Source organism: Orcinus orca, chromosome 5 (genome assembly GCF_937001465.1).
Source record: "Orcinus orca chromosome 5, mOrcOrc1.1, whole genome shotgun sequence".
Lineage (NCBI taxonomy): Eukaryota > Metazoa > Chordata > Mammalia > Artiodactyla > Delphinidae > Orcinus > Orcinus orca.
The window spans coordinates 88229523-88255561 of NC_064563.1; the positions used below are offsets into that span (position 1 = coordinate 88229523).

Below are 26039 nucleotides of genomic sequence, written 5' to 3' on the forward strand. Positions count from 1 at the left end.
AACTGAGATCTGAATAGGACAGAGTTTGCAACTTGAGACTAGCTAATGACCTGCTAAAACAAAAAACACCAGCACTCTGTCTCTGTATAACAGAATCCAGAGTATTCACAATTAACATTGACAGTGTCCAAGATACAACCCCAAATTAGTTCAAATACAAAAAAAAGCATGCTAAACTGTAACCCTTTCTCAAAGGGAAAGAAAATCAATAGATGAAAATTCAGAAATGACCCAGATATTAAAATTATCAGACAAGAAAATTAAAGAAGCTATTACAACTGCTGAATGAAGTAAAAGAAAATATTGTTAATATGAATAAAAAGATAGGAAATATCAACAGAGAAATTTTAAAATATATATCTATACAAAAAAACCAAATGAGAATTTTAAAACAGAAAAATACATTATCTGAAATAAATTACTGAATAGGCTTAATAGCATAATGGATGTGGCCAAAGGAAAAGTCAGTGAACTTGAGTTAGATCAGTAGAATTCATCCAATCTGAAAAAGAGTGAGAAAAAAATAGATTGAAAAAATGAGCAGAACCTCAGAAACCTGAAGGACAATTTTAAAACATCTACTATATATGCAATTGAGGAATAAGAATGGGTAGAAAAAAATGTTTAAGTATTTTAAGAATAAAGGCTTCCTAAATTTTGTGAAAGACATACATATATTCAGGAAGTTTAGCAAACCCCAGACATGATAAATTTGATGAAAACAATGCCTAGGAATAGCATAATAAAATTGTTGAAAGCAATAAATAATACTGCATTCAAAATTATGTTTAGTGTTATGTAGATGTTATAATGTTGTATTTGAATATATTTTTAAAAAGATGAGGAAACTGTAGAATGTAGTGTTTAAGTAATGGGCTTTAGTCTTCTAACATCAAGCTCTGCTACTTATTAACTCTGTGACCTTGAGCCAGTTTGTTTTCTTAGAACATCACTTTCTTCCTTTATAAAATGATGATAAAGATGAAAATAAAACTACCTTATATGGATGATGTACAGATTAAATTATATATGCAGAAGTCTTGGCAAAGTACTTAGTGGAAGTTAGATAAATGATAGCTCTTGTACCTCTTTTTTTTTTCTTCTCAATGTTCTTTGCTTAGTTGTACTTCTTAATACTTATCATAGAAAATAATATCCCTTTCTCATAATGCCTTTTTCTAGTTTTGGAATGAATGTTTAATAGTCTTATATAATAAGTCAAGGTGCTTTTCTGTTTTCTACAGTATAGTTTTTATAACAGACCATCTGGTTTTTGAAGGTTTATTAAGTGTTGCTTTTAAATGTATTTAGGCCTGTGTGCACACCTGTGTGTGTGGATTTGTTTATATAGATTTTTAACTGCTTAGGTAATGTTTTATTTATAAAAGTCTATTCAAGTTTTCTAGTTCCCCTCAAGCTAGTTATATTTTCAACAAAAATGTCCTTTAATCTATGTTTTAAAATAGCTTGAATAATTAGTTCAAATAAATAGCATAAAGTTGTTCATAGTATTCAGTAATTATTTTAATTCTTCAAACAGATTTGTTTTTTCTTTTTTAATGCTATTTATTGATATACCTTCTTTTTATGATAAAAATTCCTGGTGATTTGTCTTTTTATTAGTCTTTTCAAAGAAGCAAAATATTTTACTTTGTCGACTGTCTTTATGTCTGTTTTTCATTTCACTTATTTCTGATATTATTTTGTTATTTTCCTGCTTTTAAAGTTTTTGTTTTTACTTTAATGTACCTTTTCTAACTTGGTAATTTTTAGTCTTTTTAACATATAAATTTAGAGCTATACAGTTTCCCCTAAGAACTGCTTTACCTGCATCCCTTGAGTTTTGGTATGTATTGTGTTCATTGTCATTGAGTTCTATATATTCTCTAACTTCCAAAATATTTATTAGCTTTTTGCCTATGAATTACATAAAATTTTAATTTAAATATTCCAACTATTGGAGATTTGGGGGGGGGTCATGGTTATGTGTTTTTAAATTAAAGTCTAAATTTACTTGTGATTAGAGGAGATGATTTAATGATTTTAATTATGTAGTATATGTTAAGATAATTTGTGGCTTGATGTAAGGTCAATTTTTGTAAATTTTTCATTTGTACTTGGAAGATATGTGTATCTTATAATTCTTAGGTGCAGGCTTTATATTTGTTAATTAGATCTGCCTTGTTAAATTATCATTACTTTTCTTGCCTGCTTACTCTTGCAATTAATGTTATAAATATGATCAAATCTTTCTTTATGATTGAGAATTTTGCTATTTGTGTTTTATATATTTTATGTCTCTGTTGTTAGATGCTTAGAGGGGCAGTTTATTGTATCTTGTTAATGATTTGTTTCACTTTCATTATTTAATGAACATATTTATTTTTTAATAATTCTTTTACTTAAAACCTAGTTTATTAGACATTAATATAGCTACCTCAATTTTTACCATTTCTTTACTTTCAAACATTATATTTTAGCTGAGTGTCTTGTAAATAGCATGCCACTGACTTTTTAAAATTCAAATTGTTGCTCACTTTTAACCAGAAGTTTAACTGGTGTATATTTATTGTGAGTACTTATATGTTTAATTACTAAAATCCTAATTTGTGCCCTCTATTTACAATGCATTAAAAAAATTTTGTTCTTGCTTTTCACTATTGTATTGAGTTTCTTAAGTTCCTTTCACCCCTCTATTAGTTTGAAAATTATGCATATTTAAAATTTTCTAACAGATAGTGATTACCTTTAAATACTGTATAATCCTACTTGATTTGATGATATTAGTATCTCTATCCTCCTTTCAAACAATATAAAAATGTTAAAATATTTCATCTTCAATCACCCCTGCCCTTATCTTACATATTAATACTGTCTAATATTTTAGATCCAACTTGTTTTTATATTCCATTTAATAACTGGTATTATTTAACTTTTTATAGTAAGAATTTATTTAAGATTCCTTAGGTGGTAACCAATTTCCAGTGTGCTGTTGACTGGCAAAAGCTGATCATGTGTATCTCTTTCCAACTCTTCATTCAGTCACATTATGTTTGTAGTTTGAAGTTGGCCATGGTGGGAGTATTTATACAATAGAAATAAGTAAACACTACAAATCTGGGCTTTTTTTTTCTTGGAAGAATCATTTGTTGACTGTTTACCAGTACACCACTTCCAGTATTCTTGTTTTTCATTTGTTTTTTCATCCAATCCTTTATTCTGGGTTAAATTTACTTATTACTAATTTATATTTTTATATTCTTTTAATGAAGGCAAATTATAAGTAAACTTCTGATCCTCATTTGAAAACGTACTTTATTCTTACTTTTTAAAATTTGAAGTATAGTTTATTTACAATGTAGTATTAGTTTCAAGTGTACAGCAAAGTAATTTAGTTATATAGAAATGTATATTTTTTAGATTATTTTCCAGTGTAGGTTATTACAAGATATTGAGTATAGTTCCCTGTGCTATATAGTAAATCCTTGCTTAGTTATTTTATGTATAGTAATTTATATCTGTTAATCCAGAACTCCTAATTTATCCCTCCCCACCCCTTTCCCCTTTGGTAACCATAAGTTTGTTTTCTATGTCTGTGAGTCTATTTCTGTTTCATAAATAAGTTCATCTGTATCATTTGTTTAGATTACACATATAAGTGATATCATATGATATTTGTCTTTGTCTGACTTACTTCAGTTAATGTGATAATCTCTAGACCCATTCATGTTGCTGCAAATGGCATTATTTCATTCTTTTTTATAGCTGAGTAACATACCATTGTGTATATGTGTGTGTGTGTGTGTGTATAAATATATATGGTGTATATATATAAATACATATATATATGGTATATGGTATATGGTGTATATATATATACATATATATATGTATATATATATACACCATTGTATATATTGCTTATCCATTCATCTGTCGATAGACATTTAGGTTGCTTCCATGTCTTGGCTATTGTAAATAGTGCTGCTGTGAACACTGTGGTGCATGAATATTTTTGAATTAGAGTTTTTGTCTTTTCTGAGTATATGCCCAGGAGTGGGATTGCTGGATCATATGGTAACTCTATTTTTAATTTTTTAAGGAACCTCCATACTGTTCTCGACAGTGACTGCATCAGTTTACATTCCTGCTAACAGTGTATGAGGATTCCCTTTTCTCCACACCCTCTCTAGCACTTAATATTTGTAGACTTTTTGATGATGGCCGTTCTGGCTGGTGTGAGGTGATACCTCATTGTAGTTTTGATTTTGATATTCTCACTTTCTAATGATAGTTTATTTGACTATATAAACTACCGTACTTATTTATTTTCCCTCAATACTTTGAAGATACTATTCCATTGTTTTCTAGATCCTATACTGTTGTTGTTGAGACATCAACTATCTATTTAGTTGAGTTTTCTGTATAGATAATCTGTCCTTACTCTTTGTCTTTGGTGTTTGTACAGGTTGTGGATTGTTTGGCTCTAAGATTCATTCTTTTCTCTTCTTCTTGGTTGTTTTTGAAGAGGGCTGACCGTTCAGGCTGAATTTCCTAGGCTACCAAATCAGTTTTCTTCTGCCAGGCTTCATCCAGTGGGAATCACTGGTGATTGACTGAGAACAGGGGGAAAGAAGAAATTTAAAAATGTCTCCTTTGTCAGCCTGGGTGACATTTCCAAACACTGCTACATCTCTGTAGTGGACCCAACTCCTGATGAACTGATTCACCAGGACTCCCTGTTTTACCCCTCTGTCCCTTGCCATTGCTAATTTCTGGGTTGTGTCATTATACCTTGGTTCACTTATCAGCCTCTTCTGCATACTTTATATTGCCTCATTTTAAACACTGTGAGTAGTTTATGTTTCCTTGATTGGATCATGAGTGATACAGTATTCTAGATTTCATTATAACATGTCCAGATTTGGATTTATTTTTATCTATTATTTTGGGGACTTGCTTTATGTATCTGATGTTCCATGTCTTTTTCAATTCTGGAAGAGATCCATTATTGCTTCAGATATTGCCTTTATGTCTTTATTTTCTCATTCTCTTATGTACTTTTAGACATGTTAAATCTTTTTTTTCTGTTCCTCATATTTCTTAATCTCTTTTTTATATTTTCCACCTTTCTCTTTTTCTTCTGGGTAAATTCCTTAGAATTATCTTTCATTTCAGTGATTCTTCCCTTATCTGCATCTAATGTGATATAGCCTCACTTCAGATGCTGACTTTAATACAAATTTCATTCCTTTAAATCTCTTTGGTTTTTATCAAATCTGCTTTTCCATGTTTTTATCTGCCTATTTTTGCCTCTTTCTTTTAAAATTTTTATCATTTTAAACATTTTGTCCCACTGAAGTGTGAGATTAATATTCTCTTACTTCAGTTCTTAAGACTGTGCCCTCCCTATTCATTTTCTAACTTAATGCTTATATTTGATGTAAAGCACTTTTGTGTCTGCTGACTCCTATATGAAAAAACCTTTCCTTATGTGTTTGATATCTTTGATATGTGAGCTCTTAATTGAAGTTTGCTTTTCCTGTGAGACTCCCACATAATCTGGGTTGTTGAAGGTGTCCTGGTACAGAGTGTTTTTTTTTTTCTTTTTCTAGGTAGTCCAGGCATATTACTTGGTTGCCGTTCTCTGTGGTTGTCATTATTGTAAACCTGCTTTTTGTCCCTGAGGCTTCCTGATTATTACTGAGTTGGATAATACCTCTGGTGTGTTGTATAACATCATAATAATGCCCTGTCTTTCATATCCCTTTTCTTCCTGTCTTTTTGGAATTTTAATTTATTGTAAGATCAGACATTTTAAAACTTTTGTTTGTGTATGCGTTTTTGTATTTTCTGTTTTAAATGTGGTACCTCTATGTTTTAACAGGAACATTCCTGTGTGAATCTAGCCTAACATTTTATAGAAGAGCTTACTTCTTCCAGAGGATCTTTTTACCATTCCTTTGGCTTGAATGCTTTTTCTCTGTGGTTATCTTCCTGATTCATTTTTGTATTTATTTCAGGTCTTTACCTAAATGTGATCATTCAATGATATCATCACTGGTCATACTATCTGAAATTTCAACCACAACTCCCCCCCATCCTAGAATTTATTTCTCCCTTCCTCACTTTATTTTAATTCCTTAACATGGACCATTATCTATCATTCTATGTATTCAACTTATTTTTCTTGCTTACTGTCAGTTGCCCACACAAAAACATAATCTCCGTGAGATCAGAGATTTTCATCTATTTTGTTCATTCCTATATTTTCACCACCTAGAATAATGACTGGCTCATAGTAAATACTCAATAAATATTTGTTTAATAATGGATGAAATATTCATTGTCTGTGTATTGTGTGCCTGTCCCTGAACTAGGTGGTGATGACACAAAGGAAAGAAAAATAGACAAGATTCCAGCCCTCATGAAGATGGCAGCCTTACAGAGAGCATAGATAGACTTAAAAATCACTGTATCACCACAAGTGGACAAAGGTTATGAATTCAAATGAACTCTTTTAATGAACTTATTGGTACCAGGTGGGCATTCCTTGAGGTTGCCCACCATGAGGTTGCATGGTGCTTACTTCTGGTATGTAATGTATCTAAGACCTCTTAATCTCTTTTTTTATCTAAGAACAGACCAAAGAATACACACACACACACAGACACACACAGACACACACACAGACACACACACACACACACACACACACACACACACACAGAGACTAGAAAGATAATGATTTAGCCAGAAAACAATCTTTTTTTTTTTTTCCCCCGGTACGTGGGTCTCTCACTGCTGTGGCCTCTCCCGTTGCGGAGTACAGGCTCCAGACGCGCAGGCTCAGCAGCCATGGCTCACGGGCCCAGCCTCTCTGCAGCAAGTGGGATCTTCCCAGACCAGGGCACAAACCCATGTCCCCTGCATCAGCAGGTGGACTCTCAACCACTGCGCCACCAGGGAAGCCCAGAAATCAATCTTCATGAGGGAGCTGAAGTAGTTTGACTACAGTAGTAAGAAAATGAAAGTAACTAAGCACGAAAAAAGAATTTCCAATAAAGTTTTCATGATAGCCAGTTTCTCTTCCAGTGTTGGTAGCCCCTGTATGATGATCACAAAATGCAAAAAAGGGCCTAACTCTACATTCTGATGCCTTGTGATTGTACCTAAAGGCTAGTACACATTTGGCTTTTATAACTCTGCAAGTAGTACACAGAGGAGGATATGCTATTACCTTACCACAGTAAATAATAAAGTTCATGGCTATATTTACACAGGCTGAGTTTCCAGTATGTGAATTCAAGTGAAGAATGTTAAATCTCTAATATGTGTTTAATGTACATTTCAGTTGATTTTTCTCCTAACTATAATGGTAGCAATTATTTTATATGTGGGGAAGGCTGTGTCACCTAAGAAAAAGGTAATAGATTTTTTTGGCAATTTTTCTATCATGTTAAAATGTCTTTCCATTTCTAAGTGCTGTTATGTTCTTGCTGCTCTGTCTTTTGCTTTTTTAACTTATTGTCCCTCACATCTACTTACTTTTTTTTTTTGCCTTTGAATCCTTTTTCTTTCATTTTTCTCTACCCAAAATGTCTGCTCCTGGGCTTTTCAAATCATATCTCTATTTTGCTGCAGACACTGGCTGGCCAACACAAAAGAACTAATTTGTAGTAAGCCCCTTCTCCTAAATACCATGAATTATACTAGTAGTTGCTTTCATATATACAATCTCATTCAGTCACCATTAAAAACTCTGCATGCTAGATAAAAGGCCCCCATTTTAAATAAGATGAAACTGAGTATTTAGGGAGATTATGTAAGTTCCCCTAGGATACACACTGAGTAAGCTGGAATTCAAACCCTAAACTTCTAGTTGGAAATGGTTCCATTGCTTCATCTAGATGTTGTGCCTACAGCCTACCTAGTATTGCTTTTGAAGTTTTCCGGACTTGCCATTGATTGAACAGAATTTATAATAAAAGAGTACGTACAGCATCAAGTCTTCCATGTAACAGATAGACTTGGAATGTAGAGCAAATAACAGTAGGGGTAGCTGTTACCTATCTAATTTTACAGTCTCTTTTGATTGAAAACTGCTGCTCTGAGCCTCATATTTACACATCTGACCAATACTTATTGAGTGTTTATTGTGTGTCAGGCACTAAACCAGACCCTGGATATAGAGTGCTGAACAAAATAATGTGGCCTCTATGGAATGTACAGCCTAGTGAGGGAGCGAGAGAATAAACAAATAAACCAATAACCACATGGATAATTCAAACTGTAATGAATTCCACAAAAGAATAAAATAATGGTTGACTCTGTCTCAGGAACAGTAGTCAGATCCAGCCTCTCAGAGACTTAGAAGAACCACACAATTGGTTAGGAACTGCAGAACTCTTTGAGGGAACTCTGTGTCTCAACTTCTACTGTACCAGGTATCTGCTAAAGGGTGAGATTTGGGTGACTCCTATCCACCCTGGGGCCAAACCAGCCAGGCTTTCTAATCTGTTGTTAACATTTGAGACTCAGATTCTGATCATCTAGTTTTGTACTGATTAAGAGGACAAGTAAGAGGGAAAAGTAAAAGAAAAGAGGTTGGAAGATTAGTCCTTTAAAGATTGAAAAATAATTTGTTTAGGAATGCAAGTCTTTAATTTTTCAATGTGAATTTTCTTAATCATCAGGAATAGGTGATAACACAACTCATTCAACATTCCTTTACCCAATATTTAACCCATACCTACTATTTATCCATTAGGTACTGTACTAGGGACTAATGACATAATGGTGAATAAGACAAAATCTCTGTTCCTATGTTTACAGTCTTATGTGAAAGACAAATACAATGCAGTGTGATGATTATTATGACAAGATTAAGCACAGGACATCAGATTCTGGAGGAGGTAATATTTAAATTAAGACCTCAGGAATGTGTACAAGCTAGTCAGTAGAATTTTCACATTCATAAGAATAAATCCTTTCCATAGTCGTAGCTTCAGGTTGTGAATATTTTGAAAATATTATTCTTGACATTTATCTAAATTCCAGTTTTGGTAATTTTCTTTACTAGATCCTAAACTTTAAGGTAAGAAGTTAAGTTTTTAAAAATCATCTATTGGGGCTTCCCTAGTGGCGCAGTGGTTAAGAATCCGCCTGCCAATGCAGGGGACACGGGTTCAAGCCCTGGGTGGGGAAGATCCCACATGCCGCGGAGCAACTAGGCCCGTGAGCCACAACTACTGAGCTTGCGCGTCTGGAGCCTGTGCTCTGCAACAAGAGAGGCCGCAATAGTGAGAGGCCCGCGCACCGCGATGAAGAGTGGCCCCCGCTCGCCGCAACTAGAGAAAGCCCTTGCACAGAAACAAAGACGCAGCACAGCCATAAATAAATAAATAAATAAATAAAAATAAAAATCATCTATTAAAAAACTATTTTCTCTTTAATACACTCTGAAGTGTGACTTATAAGATAGAGTTATTAACATTTAGTGTATTGTGGGTCAGGTTTCTACTGGAGAGTTCAAATTCATCATGTTTATACATAAAATTTGATATTAAATTGTTTCATTTTAAATGGTAGCCAATAGTCATAGAAAATTTAAATATAGAATTATTTTATAAGCTTAGCTTTTCATACATTCTGTAGCTTTATTAGAGCTGGTCTAACCTAAGGTCTAGACAGACCAACTGTGCCCTTGGTTTAACGGGTGTTTATCATATGATTTCCTTTTCCTTCCTTATTGCCCTTTATCTGTTTCCAGTTCACAGGGTTGATAAATAGATAACTGTTGCCTCTCTTTCTTCCTGTTTCTGATAGGGCTAACTCTAACTCTGTAACTTACAAAAATAAGCATAACTAACAAGTTTTTCAAGCCTACTTTTAAAATTATAATTTCTCTTAATCTTCATAGACTTTCTGTTCAGATAAACTCCAGAGGTTAGGGCACCTCAATTTAAAAAAAAGTAAATTGTCTTTATTGATCATTAAAATCTATATTTTATAATAATATAATAATGATAGAGCACCCAGATTAGTTGTGGGTCTGGAAGAAGTAAACACATAGTAAATAAAAATATTTTGGATTACATAGTGTCTTTTCTCAAAATAGGTCAAATTTAAAATATAAAGCACTAAATATTCCTAAGACTGCTTACTCAGTCGTGGGGCAAATGTTTTTAGTCTAAATTTAGATTCAGAGCTCTTTTATGGAGCCATTGCTCCTGCAGACCCAGCCGAGGCCCTTTTCAGTGTCCTAAGTGAATTAGGTATTAGATTTATTAATGCCTCAGGCCCATCCAGTATGAAGGGAAGATAAACGTTTTTGCACTTCACGACATATAGTTGGACCTATTCAGTTCCTACTGGGGAACACAGCTGTGCCAACCTAGAAGTGAAAAGAACTTAAAAAAAAATCCTCTATAGTATATCTCCATCTGGAATGGTACTGATAGTACCTTCACACTCATATGACCCAAACAATTCTAGGGATTATATAAACTGCAATGGATTCTAAAGATACCATGTAACAATTCTGAATTTGTGCTGTCCTCCAAATCAAAACAGAAATAAGGTCTAGAACAACATCAGTATGCATTCATTTGTGTATTTCAAGCCCTGAGAGAAAAACCCACTGTGATATTTTTTACTTATATTTGCAAACCTTGTGTTATATGTGAGCTCAGGTCATTTGCAGGGTCTCTTTAGAATACATAAAAAAGTGATACTGCTCACGTGTGATCATTAAGGAGTCTGCAACACCTGGTCCTGATTCCAGTTGCATAATTATGTTCACTTTTGTCCTTATATTTCCATTTCCTGATTGTTTCAGTTAGGTATAGACAATGATCTTTCATTTTTCATTCAGGAAAATGGGCAGTATTGCTGCACGTGTTACTTAGATCCTACTGCCTTACCCTTCAGTAATAGAAATGGTGCTTTAAAATGCAGGTTAGGGTTGCTTATCCTGGCTATTAATATTGTTATAGTGTTTCCTGATTCAGAGATGCTCTGTGAACATCCAGCACATGACTGGCTCTTGGATGAGCTGTGGAATATAGAGTGATATCTTGAGCAAGTTGTCTTTCTATCTCCTCACTCCTTCTTTAGCTTAGCTCTTTAGCTTAGAAGTACAGACATCCCCTCTTTTTCTCATACAACTACAACAGTACTAATAGCTTCTGTTCAGCAAAGTTTACTTTATAGCAGGTACTGTGCTAGTTCCTTTACATACCTATAACATGTAATAGGCACAAACAATCCTATAGGGTAGGTAATGTGATTATCATTTTACAGACAGGGAAAATGTAACTCGCTCAAGATCACACAATTGAAAAGAGAGATCTAGAACTTGATTCCAGGTTTCTCTGATAGCAAAAGCTAATCACTTAACCACCACCATACCTCATATAACTCCGCTGCTGTCTCCAACCCACAGATCATTGATCACTTCAATAGCTTCTCTTACCACTTGGCACTGCCTCAAACAGGCTGACCCCACTGACTGAACCTCAGAACCATCGTGTGACACTAGCTTCAGAGAGGCAAATGCTGATTATGGTTACAGGCCACAAGGAAACTGAACTGTCATGGAGAGAAACTCTGTGCTGCATTATTTTATCTGCACAACAAAAATGGTTCACATCCACCACCACCATCACCACCACCACCCCTTTGGTTGTTAGAGATCCCCTCAGCACTCGTCTATCCACCCTTACCTTCTTTTCTTTCCCTGGAGGCAGTGTTATAGTAGCGTCTTTGGCAAGGTTAGCAACTAATTCATTTATTTACTTTGGTTGACAGTAAATAACTATAACCTGTTAATAATTGTGCATATGTTTATATGGCTTTAGATAATCTGAGACAATCGTATACATCTGGTATCTGAGATTGACTCAGTATTCTTTCATACCTGGTTTCCTATTATATAACTCTATTAATAAACAGTAGACTACATACAGATAAAAAAATACATACTTATAGAAATTTATTAGGGCATTTTATAAGTGATACACATTCACGTACTTAAGAATTTTGTTGAGTGTTAAATATCCGTTTTTGCTCAATAATACAAAAAAAACCCCACCTGATATGTGTTTTCTTAAAGTGCACTAGATCTGTCACAAATGCCTTAAACTGTATATATTGTGTTTACATCTTTATGTGAGCTGTATGTACATATTTTTTGTTTAGTTTTTTGTTGTTTGTTTTTTAAGACTATTTTTTTAGGTCAGTTTTGGATTCACAGCAAAATTAATAGGAAGGTGTTATGTACATACTTTTCAGAACTTTTTAATTTTTTTTAAATCTTTCTTTTATAATTTAAAAAAAAATTTTTTTTTTGGCTGCATTGGGTCTTCGTTGCTGCACGTAGGCTTTCTCTACCCACGGCAAGAGGGGGCTACTCTTCATTGCTGTGCACGGGCTTCTCATTGCTGTGGCTTCTCTCATTGCGGAGCACGGGCTCTAGGCACGCTGGCTTCAGTAGTTGCAGCACACGGGCTCGTAGTTGTGGCATGCGGGCCCTATAGTGCATAGGCTTCAGTAGTTGCAGCGTGCGGGCTCAGTAGTTGTGGCGCATGGGCTTATTTGCTCTGCAGCATGTGGGATCTTCCCAGATCGAACCCATGTCCCCTGCATTGGCAGGCGGATTCTTAACCACTGTGCCACCAGGGAAGTCCAGCACTTTTAAATTGTTAGTTCTGTGAAGGTAAGATGTTTTCTAATTTGTCTTTTAGAATATCATAATGCTGAACAACTTTGAATGCAATAGATGCTCACTATATATACTGTTGACTTATTGAACAAATTAGTTTGTAATAGGTTGAACAGATTTGTAGTCCTAAATTGTTCTTGCCATCATTTCACTCTGCATAATTAAGGAAGTTTTACTAAGATGATTAAAAATTTGTTATTGAATTACTGGTTTAGATTCTAAAGCAGTGGGATAAAAGAGACCATGGCTATACCCCTATGAGGAACCAGTTAGGATGAGTTTCTCACTGTAGGTATACTTAGTGGATTTTATGTGTGACTGAATTAATTTATTTTACTTACGAAGGTTAGATTTATCACTTACATATGGCACTCTAAAACTTTTTTCCCTTACCCCCCTGACAACTAATATTTTTCTTATTATAAAAGTAATGTTTATCATAGAGATTAACTATACATGAAATTAAAAAGAAAAAATTAAAAACATGCATAATCTTATTATCCAGATATAATCACTTTTAATATTTTTGTGTGTTCTTTGTTTTTTTCTCTCAGCTGCACAATTTCATTATGTCCATGCAGTTGGTACTCTATATATTTATAAAACATAGTACCACAAGCTACCTTGTGAATTGTTTAAAAATATTTCTTTATATGGATGTGCTATGCTTTATTTATTTTTCTACTGTTGGACATTTAGGTTAGTTTCAGTTTTTTGCTATCATACAAATTACCTTTTTAACATAAATCTCTGTTGGTTTTCAGTTATGTAAGATATATTCCTAGAATTAAAATTACTGAGTAAAGATTCTGAACTTTAAGTTCTTGATCATATTACTCAACAGTTTTCCCGAAAATTTTTAGCAATTTACACTCCTATCAGAAGTGTATGACGAAGTGTTTCATTGAGTCATCATCAAAATTGATTATTTCTTCTACACACTTTTAAGCAAGTATTATCAACTAGATATAATGACTTTAATATGTTACTATCATCAACTATGTTCAGAAGTATATAAAATAAGTATTTTAGTTTGCTTTCAGAGAGAATTATGAAATATGCTTAAGGGTCACAGTAGTTCAGAGGCTACATTTTGCAATACAGTTTCCACTTACATGCAAATATTTTTCGGGTCTAATTGTGAACTGTGCATACTTTGTTTAAGCTGGATTTCTTTGTCAATACCTACTTTGTTGGCAGTTATCTCAAAGTGTGTTGCGTTGAGGCATCACATCTAGTGTGGCTTTAGCATTCCCTCTTGTAGTGATCGATATCATTTCTATTTGCTGTTGCAATTTGAAGTTAATGAACATCGAGTTTACTTTTATTTAATTATGCATTTTTGTGGAGCTCTACAAAAGCACCTTTCTTCCACACAAACCCAGACTGAGTGGAGATGAATCTGAGTGGTTTCATTTTATAGAGTAGCAGTCATATTTGTATTAGGAAAGCAATAGTCTTGGAAGAATACCAAAGAAAAAAACCATTTTTAAGTGTTTGTCTCATCCTCTAGTGAAAGCATTTTCCTTTCAAAGGCCATGGTACTTGTTTTTGATCACACTGCTCCGGGATGCTCTGTGTGTATATAGTTCACACATGAATTTAGGGTGAACTGAGATATCCTATGGGGAAAATATAGACATAAAATTACCCAACTATTTAAGAACTGCAGTCTTTTCTACTTCTCCGCAGAATGTCTCAGCATAAATAGTGGCTGCACTTAGAAAATCATTTTTACTTAAAAAATATATTTGTTTTACATTTCAGAGTACCTGATAAATTGCAAGTCTGTTTGTGCCCCATAGCTGCACAGGTACGTATATGAATTACCTATAGTTATATTAATCTGTATATTAACTGGCAAGTTATTAAAATTTGGGGTATTAAAATTGCTTACAGATTTCATAATGTGAAAATGTTAATTTTTGAGTACTTACAAATATTGACAGCGTCAAAGGATAGTACATTTTACACATACCTTGCATTTCACTCTATTGTAAGAATCAGATAAACATTTCTAAGATTTGTTGAAGCAGAATAATTTTAATTACAAAGCATTCATCTGGTAGAGAGATTAGAGAGTGTTTTATGGAACAGTACTATTAAAGCAACTACTGACGTGCAGTCAGAGACTATTGCAAAACCACTGTTTTTTGACACTTGTTTTATTTTCAAACTTTTTATGCTGCTTTTTATTTTCTGTGGTGGTTGCTTTAGGTAAGGAGTAGTTGCAGATGTCTGCTTCACTGTCTCAAGCACTAGAGTAACAGGAAAAAAATGTTTGCACCTGTTTAAAAATCTCAACTGTGTGGTGTTGTGGTTCCTGGGCAACAGGCAGGAATTCTCAAAAGCTTGGTTGCACCTGCTCAATTGTTGCTTGCAGCTGTGTCATAAGATTGAGAGCACAGAGAAGCTTGTTAGCAGTTTGCTTGTGCTGTTACGTATTTTGTGTACTTCGAGTTTGAAAGATTCTTACTTGATGTAGACTTTGAACTATTACATTGCTTTATTATAAAACTCACTGATTTTAGCTCCCAAATATTTTATCCAAATTCTTCGTTCTCAGTATCAAATATTTTTTTAGCCGCTGATGACTGCCCTAGATAATGTTTATGTTAACTTCTTTAAAGGATACCTGGGGAGAGTAGATCTCTCAAGATAACTGGGTTGATAATAATTTTTGTCCTCATAGAGACACTTTCTGTTTGGCTCAATTTCACTATGTTGGCAACCCCACTATGTGAGGCTGGGTGTAGTTATTGATCCATTTAGCTGAACAGATTTGAAAGCATTTGGCTATTAGTGGACACATGGGGCATATTCAGAAAATTTAAGTGTATATTGTAAGATGATTTCTTGATTTGTGCGTGTGCCTCTGTTGCAGTAGGGTGGAAATGAGAGAGAAAAAAGCAACAATTAAATAATGATCTTAGAAAAGGGGCTAAAATCCAGATGTAAATTTTAAGGCTGGAATATCATCCTTTAATTCTATCAAATCCTAGTCACCTGATATTTTTCCCTAAGTGTTGCTGTTAGTGATGTTAAGTTTCTTTTGGGTAATAGCTCTATATATTTTCTGACAAATATCTATATTTTTAATACAGACAACCTACTACAGAGTATATCTTATACTAGTTAAGTAAAGTTCTATAAATATAATATAAAAAGTGAGAACTCAGGTCTTCCCTGGTGGTCCAGTGGGTAAGACTAAGCATTCCCAATGCAGGGGGCCCGGGTTCCATTCCTGGTCCGGGAACTAGATCCCGCATGCATGCTACAACTAAAAGATCCCGTGTGCTGCAACTACGACCTGGCACAGACAAAATAAATAAATAAATAAATTTTTAAAAAGTCGCAACTCAGTAAACAAAGTATTTAATTGAATAATTTATTTGGTAGTACCCAATTCCCAGTATTGAAAACTTACTCAAATAACCTGCATTATTCTTCCTAAAAATGCTTCAGTAAAAAAATGCTAAAGAGTTTCCATCAGTATTTAGTAACATAAAATCTTAGAGCTTGTGTATCTTCTCCTTTTATTGACCCATTTAAATCTGTTTTTTTTAAACTACCATAATATGAATTTAACTGACCTCTTTGGGAGTAGGAAACATCGGTACTGAGCTAAATATACGTTGTCCACAGACTCTTAATACAATGCCTTGTACATAGTAGGTGGTCAGTAAATGTTGAATGAATGCGTGTATGAATAAAACATGTCTGGAGGGATAAAGAGTCCTAGAAACTTGTTACTTGTTGTATATTGTGGATGGTCCTGATGGACTTCCTTCAGGTCTCATACTGCTGATGAGACGGAGATGAGAATACTAATAAATTCTGTCCTTAAAATGCAAATGAATATGTAGGAATTGATCCCCGTCACAATCAAGAGTTGCCATAACACTATTTGCAATGTGCTTTGTATTCATTTTGCTGACTATGAGAAAAGTCTTTTTTTTTTTTACGATAAGAAAGGGAGTGGGTCTTAGAATTTCTTGAGCCCTGGGGACCTGGCCAGTCCCCCCCGGTCTAGAAAATCTTTTTTTTTTTTTCCCACTCTTATTTATTTATTATATTTTTTAACATCTTTATTGGAGTATAATTACTTTACAATGGTGTGTTAGTTTCTGCTTGGTGCTTTGTGACCACCTAGAGGGGTGGGATAGGGAGGGTGGGAGGGAGATGCAAGAGGGAGGAGATATGGGGATATATATATATGTATGGCTGATTCACTTTGTTATAAAAAAGAGAAAAGTCTTTATATTATCCCTATTTTATGCACAATGCTGAGGCATTCAATGACTAAGTCACTTGTCACCTTGGAAATATTTTCAGTATAGGAATAAATAAATCTCTGTGTTATGTGAGCAGTGCCATGAGTTTCCTGAGCAATCACTTTCTCCCCCAAACCCCCTACCCCCACCCTAATTCTGTCTCATTGAAAACACAAAAATAAACTGTATGTTGACTTATGGCCTGGTAAGATTAGATCATATTAAAAAATTGGTGTTTTGCTAAACAGAAGTAATGGTCCCTGTGTTTGCTGTATACATGTTTATAATTATGGTTTCTATTATTCACTGAATTCTAACTGTAAATAAGTAGATATGAAGCCAAGCAGAGGTAGAGTCAAAATAGTGTGAGTTACGGCCTGCTGTAGATAGGCCCCTCTTATGTTCCATTTTGTATGGCGTGAGGCAGTCACATAACAACGGCAGAGGTAGCAAAGTGAGCCAGTATCTATTGCATCAAAACATCTTGTTTAGACTTCTCAAATTTTAGTACCACTGCTTGATGATATTCATGGGTACTATTAAGCTTGGAAGTATCTTTCCTCTGGGAACAGTTTTTCTTTCACCTTAGTTTACACCGGTGGGTGAGAGGCCAATATCAGGGACATTATTTTTTTTTCCAGAAACTTAGTTTGGTAGAATCAACTATATCCTCTGTTAGACTAACATTAGAAATTAAGAGATGAACCAAGAACATGTATTAGCTAGAATACTAAACCAGATGATAGCAAATGCTTCAGTGACTTGTACTAGAAATTACAGTATGGAATACTCAGGAGGGAGAAATCACCTAGGATTCCTGAGCATAAATGCAGATTTCCCTGTGATTTCAGGGTTAAAGAAATAAAGGAAGAAAATCAATATTTATTGAGAACATAGAATGTCTAGATATAATTTCTTTCTTTCTCCTCTTCTTTTCCTCCCTCCCTTCCTCATTTCCTTCCTTACTTTTATTCCACACAATAATGAATGCCTACTATTTGCTAGACCCTGAGCTAGGCTAAATAGATAAAGTCTTTGCCCTCAAAGAGCATACAGGCTAGTAGGAAACAAAGATATATCAGCAGAACTCCTTTTGTCTTCACCACTTATTAGTATGGACCCAGACAAGTTACCTAATTTTTCTGTTCCTTTGTTACTTCTTTGAAAAATTGGAAAAATAATAGTATCTACCTTATGTATTGCTGTGTTGAGTTAAATATAACATAATACACATAAAATTCTTAGTCCAGTGTTTAGCATGTAGCAAGTGCTCAATAAATCTTACTATACTACTATTATTTCTAACACCACCACCACCACTACTACAATTTAGATGCTGAAGAAAGACCCTCTACTTGCCCGAGAGCAGGTACCCTGGTCTGGACATTGTCACAGTGATTGTCGTAAAGGTTCTCTCTAGTTACCTCTGCTTCTAGGGATTTAGAAGAAGTCCTAAAAATTACATAGTGTTAGAACTTGAAGGGACCTTAATGGTCAACTATTTATTATCTTTGTTTTATCCATGGTGAGAAAATAAGCTCAGAAAAGTTGATGTACTTGTCAGGGTTATACAGTATAGTAGGTGAGAGATGTAACAATTTGAAACCAAAACTTTGGATTCTTGGTCTAGTGTGAGATACCTCATGTAGAAAAATATTAGTGTTAATTTTTTTTCTACTAGTGATTGGAGAGTTGATTCCTTATCTCCAGGAAGTAAATGGACTATATCAAGTTGTTGGAATACTAACCACAAGACAAGCTATCACTGCACTGAATCTAAAAGACCTTCAGGCTTTCTCATAAAGGGGTTAATTTCATCTAAATTGATTGAAGCCTTTTAGTTTGTGTTTGTGAATAACTGGTTTCTTCTTAAGGAGAATAAACTGAGTCACGTTTAGCAAGACATCTACTACCTAAGTGACTTCAGATGATTTAAAGGAGACTGCGGATACCTTAAATAACTCAGCATCTTAAAAGTTAATGATATGTTAGGGTATCTGGATTCTAAATCTCTTGCCTGACTTTGAACTTAGGAGCTTTGGAGTTCAAATGACCTTCACTGAATTCCAGTCCCACAGTTCAGTAGCTGTGTGACCTGATCAAGGTTGTCTAACCTTGCTAACACTCGAGTTTTCTTATCTAAAATTTGTTGGTAACAGTGTCTACCTTTTCAACGATAGATGTGAAGATTAAAGTCGATTAGGTATACAAAATACTTCATTTAGTGCATAATACACACTAGTATTTCGTAAATATTCTTTTCTCTCCCCTTGTTAAAATATAAAAGTTGTTATGATAGGCAGTATAGGAATTTGGAGGAAGTATAAGATTCACCCATTAAGAAAGTTAATTTTGGCAAAGTTATGCCTTTGTGCTTTGTATTCATTTTGCAGTTGAGTATCTCAATTCATCTTGGTTAGAGTCACCATTTCTTTTTTTAAAAAAATAAATGTATGTATGTATGTATGTATGTTTGGCTGCGTTGGGTCTTCATCGCTGCATGAGGGCTTTCTCTAGTTGTGATGAGCGGGGGCTACTTTTCGTTGTGGTGTGCGGGCTTCTCATTGTGGTGGCTTCTCTTTGTTGTGGAGCACGGGCTCTAGGCGCGCAGGCCTCAGTAGTTGTGTCTTGAGGGCTCTAGAGCGCAGGCTCAGTAGTTGTGGTGCACGGGCTTAGTTGCTCCGTGGCATGTGGGATCTTCCCGGACCAGGGATCAAACCCGTGTCCCCTGCATTGGCAGGCAGATTCTTAACCACTGCGCCACCAGGCAAGTCCCAGACTCACCATTTCTAACTGAACATGCTGCATGTCTGTAGAAGCTGGGGCTGTTTAAAGAAAAGCTCAAGATGAAGATAATCACATCCACTTAAATGTCTGTTGATTATGGAAGTGTACCTTGCAGTGAAAGGGCTGCTGATACAACTCCCGGGCAACTTCACCCCTCTTTTGAAAGTCAGATACCCTTAAAACTAATCTTGTAAACAATGAAGAACCCATACTGGCTAATTAAACCATGTACTTTTACATGCATCCTAGTGAATTGAAGGTGGTTCTGTTGGCAAGATTTTCACAATCTAAGCAGCCACAGGTTTAGTGAGCAGAGTTGGCAATGAGTAAATGGCTTTATAAGGCTTTCTTTTTCTCTCAAAAAGGAAATTCGTGTAGTAAAATGTCTTGATAAGAAAAGTGGATTTGTGAATTTGTATATATGATTTTCCCTTATCTCTAATAAAAACTAGATAATCTTAATTGTAATAAACAAGTTTTTTTTTTCCCCTGCCAGGCTTTTTATATTGCAACAGTATCTTCCTAAACAGCAATCAGAAAAGAAATAAGGGAAAAAGCACTAGATAATATATGAAATAGACTATTATTCAGTAGAGTTAATAAAGTTGACTTGCCTAAAGTCAAGTGTACAGTTTTGACTATGATGAGTCAAGGTAAACATTAATGCTTAAGGAAATTTTTATTTAGTTGGGTATTAGTTTGCTAGGGCTGCTGTAACAAAGTATCACAAACTGGGCAGCTTAAACAATAGAAGTTTTCTCACTCTGGAAGCCTGAGATCAAAGTTTTGGCAGAGTTGGTTCTTTCTGAGGGCTGTGAGGGAAAGATCTGTTCTAGGCCTCTCTCCTTGACTTGTAGATGTCCATCTTCTCCCAGTGTCTCTTCACGTTGTCTTCTCTCTATGCATATCTGTCTCTGTCTAAATTTCCCTTTTTTATAAGGATATCAGTCATCTTGGATTAGAGCCTTCAATTATTATCTCATTTTAACTTGGTTACTTCCTAAAGACCCTATCTGCAAGTAAGGTTACATTTTGAGGTACTGGAGTTAGGACTCTAACATATTTTTTTTTTGCGGGGGTGGAGGCATGATTCAACTCATAACAGTTGGGTTAAAATAGTTAACATTTACTGAGTGACTTTTATATTCCAGAGGGATGTTTTTATATATATATATATATATATATATATATATATATATAATTATTATTATTATTGATCATCCTTACAACAATCTATTAGGTAGATGTTATTTTCCCCATTTTACAGGTGAAAAAAAACTTACACTCAGGAAGAATAAGCAATTTGTCCAAGATCATACAGCCAGTAAATGTTAAACGCTAGTATTTGAACCCAGAATTCAGTTCTGCCTTTTTAATGGGTAAGTTTCATAACAACTCAGTCAAAAGCCCCCAAAATACATTGAGCGTTTAAGGTTTTTTTTTTTTTTATCATTAGGGCTTGTGCCAAAGGACATTTTGTCCATAAAAAATGGTGCATTATTCTATCGTATAAATGCCCAACATTGACTGCCTACGTCTTCACTCCTGAATTTTTTGCTGACACTTGTCTTTGAAGCCTTAGTGTTTTAGCTCTTCTGCACCTGATGAAGCTTTCGGACAGGATGGATTCTGAACATGAACTGCATGGGTTGATTCTGGCCCCAGTTTGTGTGGATGGTATTGAGAGCAAAGTCATGCTCAGAGTCTGCTTCTCAACACGTGTGTACTCTGCTCTCCTTCTCTTTCTCTCGCTCCTCTCCTTCATCTTTGTTTTCAGTCTTAACAGGTAGTTTGTGATTTTTTTTTTCCTTTTTTACAATCCCTGCCATGAGTTATTCCTTGAAAGGGAGTAAGTGTAAAGAATAATAAAATAAGAAATACCTCTGCTTACGTGAGAGCCAGTGCTGCCATAGGTATTTACTATAAACCGGCCACAGCCTTGTTGTTACTCATTCACAATGAGGAGCAAGGGGCAGTGTGTACGTTATTTTAAGTTTTCTATCTTACCATTGGAACAGTTTGTTCTCACTTTGAAGTTTTAAAGCAGACTTGCTCATGACCCAGTTTCACTAATAATTCTCTTAAGTAACCCTTGTACTCATTTATAAGACTTTTTTCCATCCACTGTCTGTCTAGCCTGGTTTAAAATTTTTATATATGTACTTTTAAAAAATTGATTGGCTGGAGAGCTGCCCATTCCTCTGTGCTGTATAATAAGGATTTAAAAACTGCACACTGGATTCTGTATAGTGTAATTAAAACTGACCCACATTTGGACCTGAGTACACCAGGACTTAGCCAAACTTGCCATGAGCTGAGTTCTGGTGGCAGATGGAAACTAATGAGGACACACTCCACTCCAGAATTTCCCAGCTGCTTGGCCCCTTTTTGTACAAACAAGGTTTGGAGTGAAGTCCGGATCCCAAGAGCATGTTCTGTAAATGTGCTTGCTGTACCCAATGATTTGGGAAATGTTATCACAAAATCAGGCTGTTTCTAAGTATCCTTAAGACCTCAGCTACTCTCAGATTTTAGACATGAAAATTCAAAGAGACCTTTTATGCTCTCTCTAACCAATTTTTAATTTTAAAGTGAATTAAAATCACATTTCCCCTCCCTCCCACTCCGGTCTTTTTTCCTGTGCCTGGCGATAGAATGATCACTTTTATCCAAATGTGGAGCTTTGCAGGTGGTTGTCTCAGGATAGACTAGGTCTCCTTGCAACCTACAGATCTCTTCAACTGGTTTGATGTCCTGGGACTATTCAGGCAGATGTAATTGAATCAGTTTGAAGCAGCTGTAGCTGGCATGTGGTCTCTCAGATTGCTAGCACCTGCTTGTTTTTTTGCAACTCACTAGAGTGAAAGAAGTGCCAAAACCAGCATTGGTCTTGGAGCAGATAAAGCACTTCAAATCCTATATTCCATTCTCCTTCCAGTCTAGCCATATCACCATTGGTGCCTGAATTAATAAAGCCCCTTTTCATGATTATGTCTGAGGTAAACTTTTCCTTCTCATTCTTCTCAGTGTTGAGATCCTGACAGTATTGACCATGCTAGTCCAAAAATATAAGGGAGTATAATGGTGATCAGGTGGCTTTGGGGCTCTCTTATCATTAGACAACTGGGTAGCCTGTGGTTTGCAGAATCATTTAAATGAACGTACCAAATTCATTTGCTGTTCCAGCACAGTCTTATTGGCACAGAGAATGAGCAGTTAATGTATAACAAACTGTGAGCTGTTATGGAATATGATAAATAACATTTGCTTAGCAGGAGGGAATGTAAAATGGAACTATTTCTCTAATGTAACTCTAAACTAATTGACATGGATTTCTTCAACACTTACTAGGTGCAAAAAGATGCAGGCTATTAAAAAAGGGATACAAATTCTAGGACCTACCAAATATGTAAAACATATTTTAAATATATATTTATTTATTTATTTATTTAGACTTTTTTTTTAAAAGGCTTAAATCCATCTTTTTTTTTTTTTTTTTTTTTTTGCGGTACGCGGGCCTCTCACTGTTGTGGCCTCTCCCATTGCAGAGCACGGACTCCGGACGCGCAGGCTCAGCGGCCATGGCTCACGGGCCCAGCCGCTCCGTGGCATGTGGGATCTTCCTGGACCGGGGCACGAACCCGTGTCCCCTGCATTGGCAGGCGGACTCTCAACCACTGTGCCACCAGGGAAGCCCCTTAAATCCATTTTTAAAATGCTTATTTTCTTTATCTTCTGTTTGCTCCATTATTGGAACAACATATTATTTGGCAGGCATATATTTCATTCTTAAATATTACCAACCTACTGATGTTTAATTTGAACCTGAAGATGATAAAGACAACACATTTACCTAAAATTCACAGTTTATATAGTAAAGTTTCTTTAAAAATGGTTTAATGTTGATAATCTTTTGAGATTATTGAGTTTATGAATAATAGTAGTAAGAGTGAATTCTAAAAAAAGTCATTTTGTTATCAGCAGATTTTGCAAGGCATGACTGGATGCTCTGGACATAAAAAAACTATGGTCTTTGACTATAAGAATCTTATAGTATACTTGAAGGGACATGATATAAATTAAAGTAAGACACTCTCAGTATTAAATGCATGCTCTAGACCTGGATTTGGTGAAAAATAAATCCTATAAAAGTAAAAATATCAGCCCTCTTGCTGTCAGATGAAGGCCCTAGACCCAATGTCCCCCTACTCCCCTTCATTGCCCATGAAGGACCTCACTAATCCATCATGGTTCTCTCTGCCACTAAACCAGAACTTCATTTAAGAATTCTCCTAAAGATGACACTTCAGCTAACCATTACAAATTGATGGCAGTTGATTTAAGATGAAACCCATTTGTCATCGCTGAACAAGTCATTAAGTAAATACTAAAGATATTCAGTGGAAATAAGAGCTCAGTGAGCTGCAAGTAAAATACAGGACTTGAGCTAGGCCTTGAAACAACATGAAACATAAGACTTATTCACAGATTTATTGTGCACTTTGCGGTACTTGGGCCACTCACTGTTGTGGCCTCTCCCGTTGCGGAGCACAGGCTCTGGACGCACAGGCTCAGCAGCCATGGCTCACGGGCCTAGCCTCTCTGCGGCATGTGGGATCCTCCCGGACCGGGACACGAACCCACGTCCCCTGCATCGGCAGGTGGACTCTCAACCACTGCGCCACCAGGGAAGCCCTATTGTGCACTTTGAATAGAACATTACACTTATCTAAAAAGAAACAAGACTTTTAAAAATACTCTATAACCTAGTCATTACTAATACTGTGGAATCATTTGCTTCTCAATAACAATTTTCTTTCATCTGTAACAATGATTTAATATTAATAATTTATAAAGTAACTGTTTTATACTGATTCATTTTAAACATCACATTTTGTTTTATTCATTCATTTATTCAATGCAAAGCATTCTAGCTATTGACATAACTATATTCATTCTCCACTTGATTATGTGAAAACCATAATCATCTACATCTTACTGAACTTATAAAGTCTTGGGAGACCAAAGCCTCCTAAAACAATTCAAATATAAATAGGCTCATCTCTGAGTTGTAAGAACCATTTATTTCTACCTTTAGAACACTTGGTGACTAGAAGGTTGATCAGAAGATTGGCTAACTAATATATATTAACTGCAGAAACAATTTACTAATAGTTAGTGATTAGTACATATCTCTTAGGTTAAAAAAAAGAAAAAAATAATAATTGATGTTTGCCATTTCCTAGAAAGGTAATCCCTTCAACAGTTCCTTCTTTGAACATGTAATGTTTAATGATGAATGCTTGTATCATCCTTATGATTTTGAGGGTCTTGAAGGGAATTTATCAAAATAATTTCTAATTTTCTAAGTATGTGCATTTCTGTATTTTTAGGGTAAAAATGTGTGAATAAAGCTTTCATCTCTCAAAATATATTTTCTTTAAAGTATTTTAACTTTTCACATTATTTAATATTCTCATTTTTTGTTAAGAACATCAAAACAGGATTGTACTAAACATCATGTCTTTTTAAGATAAAAACATGTAAATGAGTTACAGTCTTCTGAGTTTTGAGATTTAAGTAAGTATAGATGTATAATGATATGTACAGAAAAAAGTAGGTAAGTTGAAAATTAACTAAAAATGTTGCTTTTATAATGTGTTAGTTTTATGTAGCAAATAGGGTAACTGAGTCCAATATTACTTTAAGAAATGGTTAATTTTGGCTATTATGAGGTATTTCAAACATATTTCAAACACAATCATGCTGGTCTGATGCCTCAAGCAAAGCAATGTATACTTATTAGAGTCTTTGCCAGTGTCAGAATAGAATATACCCTCGGCTATAAGAAAATTGATTTTCCCCCTGTAAGTTTGTCATTCGATACTATATTTAACTTCCCATTGATCAAAAATAGGTATATTTACTTTCTGCATCCAGTTCTTCAAAAACATAAATAACTTTTCATTTGATGACTGATTTAAATCATGTCCAATTAAGTGATTTCAAGGATACCTTTGCTATTGATCATGATTATCATAAAATATTAATTAATTATTTATGTCAATATGGTACTTGAGATTTTTAAAAATATAAATCTCATAATTAATAAAAAAATGACTAACATCTGTTTAAGACCAGTTTCTGGCTTTCCTGAAAGTAAGAGATTAGAAGAGGTTATATCACTTTTAGATGGCATCTATTTATGGGATTTAAGAGGGAACAACTCCAAGTAGAAAACAGTTTATCACTTT

The 26039-nt window shown here is 34.8% G+C and overlaps 1 protein-coding gene across 10 annotated transcripts in view; it reads left to right on the forward strand.

The window, feature by feature from the left end:
- The window catches only part of ZBTB20 (zinc finger and BTB domain containing 20), an 821511-nt gene that overhangs the window by 232734 nt on the left and 562738 nt on the right, over window positions 1–26039 (forward strand). For all 10 annotated transcript variants that reach the window (XM_049709898.1, XM_049709909.1, XM_049709901.1 and 7 more), the window contains one exon: window positions 14492–14537. The gene's annotated coding sequence lies outside the window, so the exon portion shown is untranslated. The remainder of the gene's footprint in view (window positions 1–14491; window positions 14538–26039) is intronic.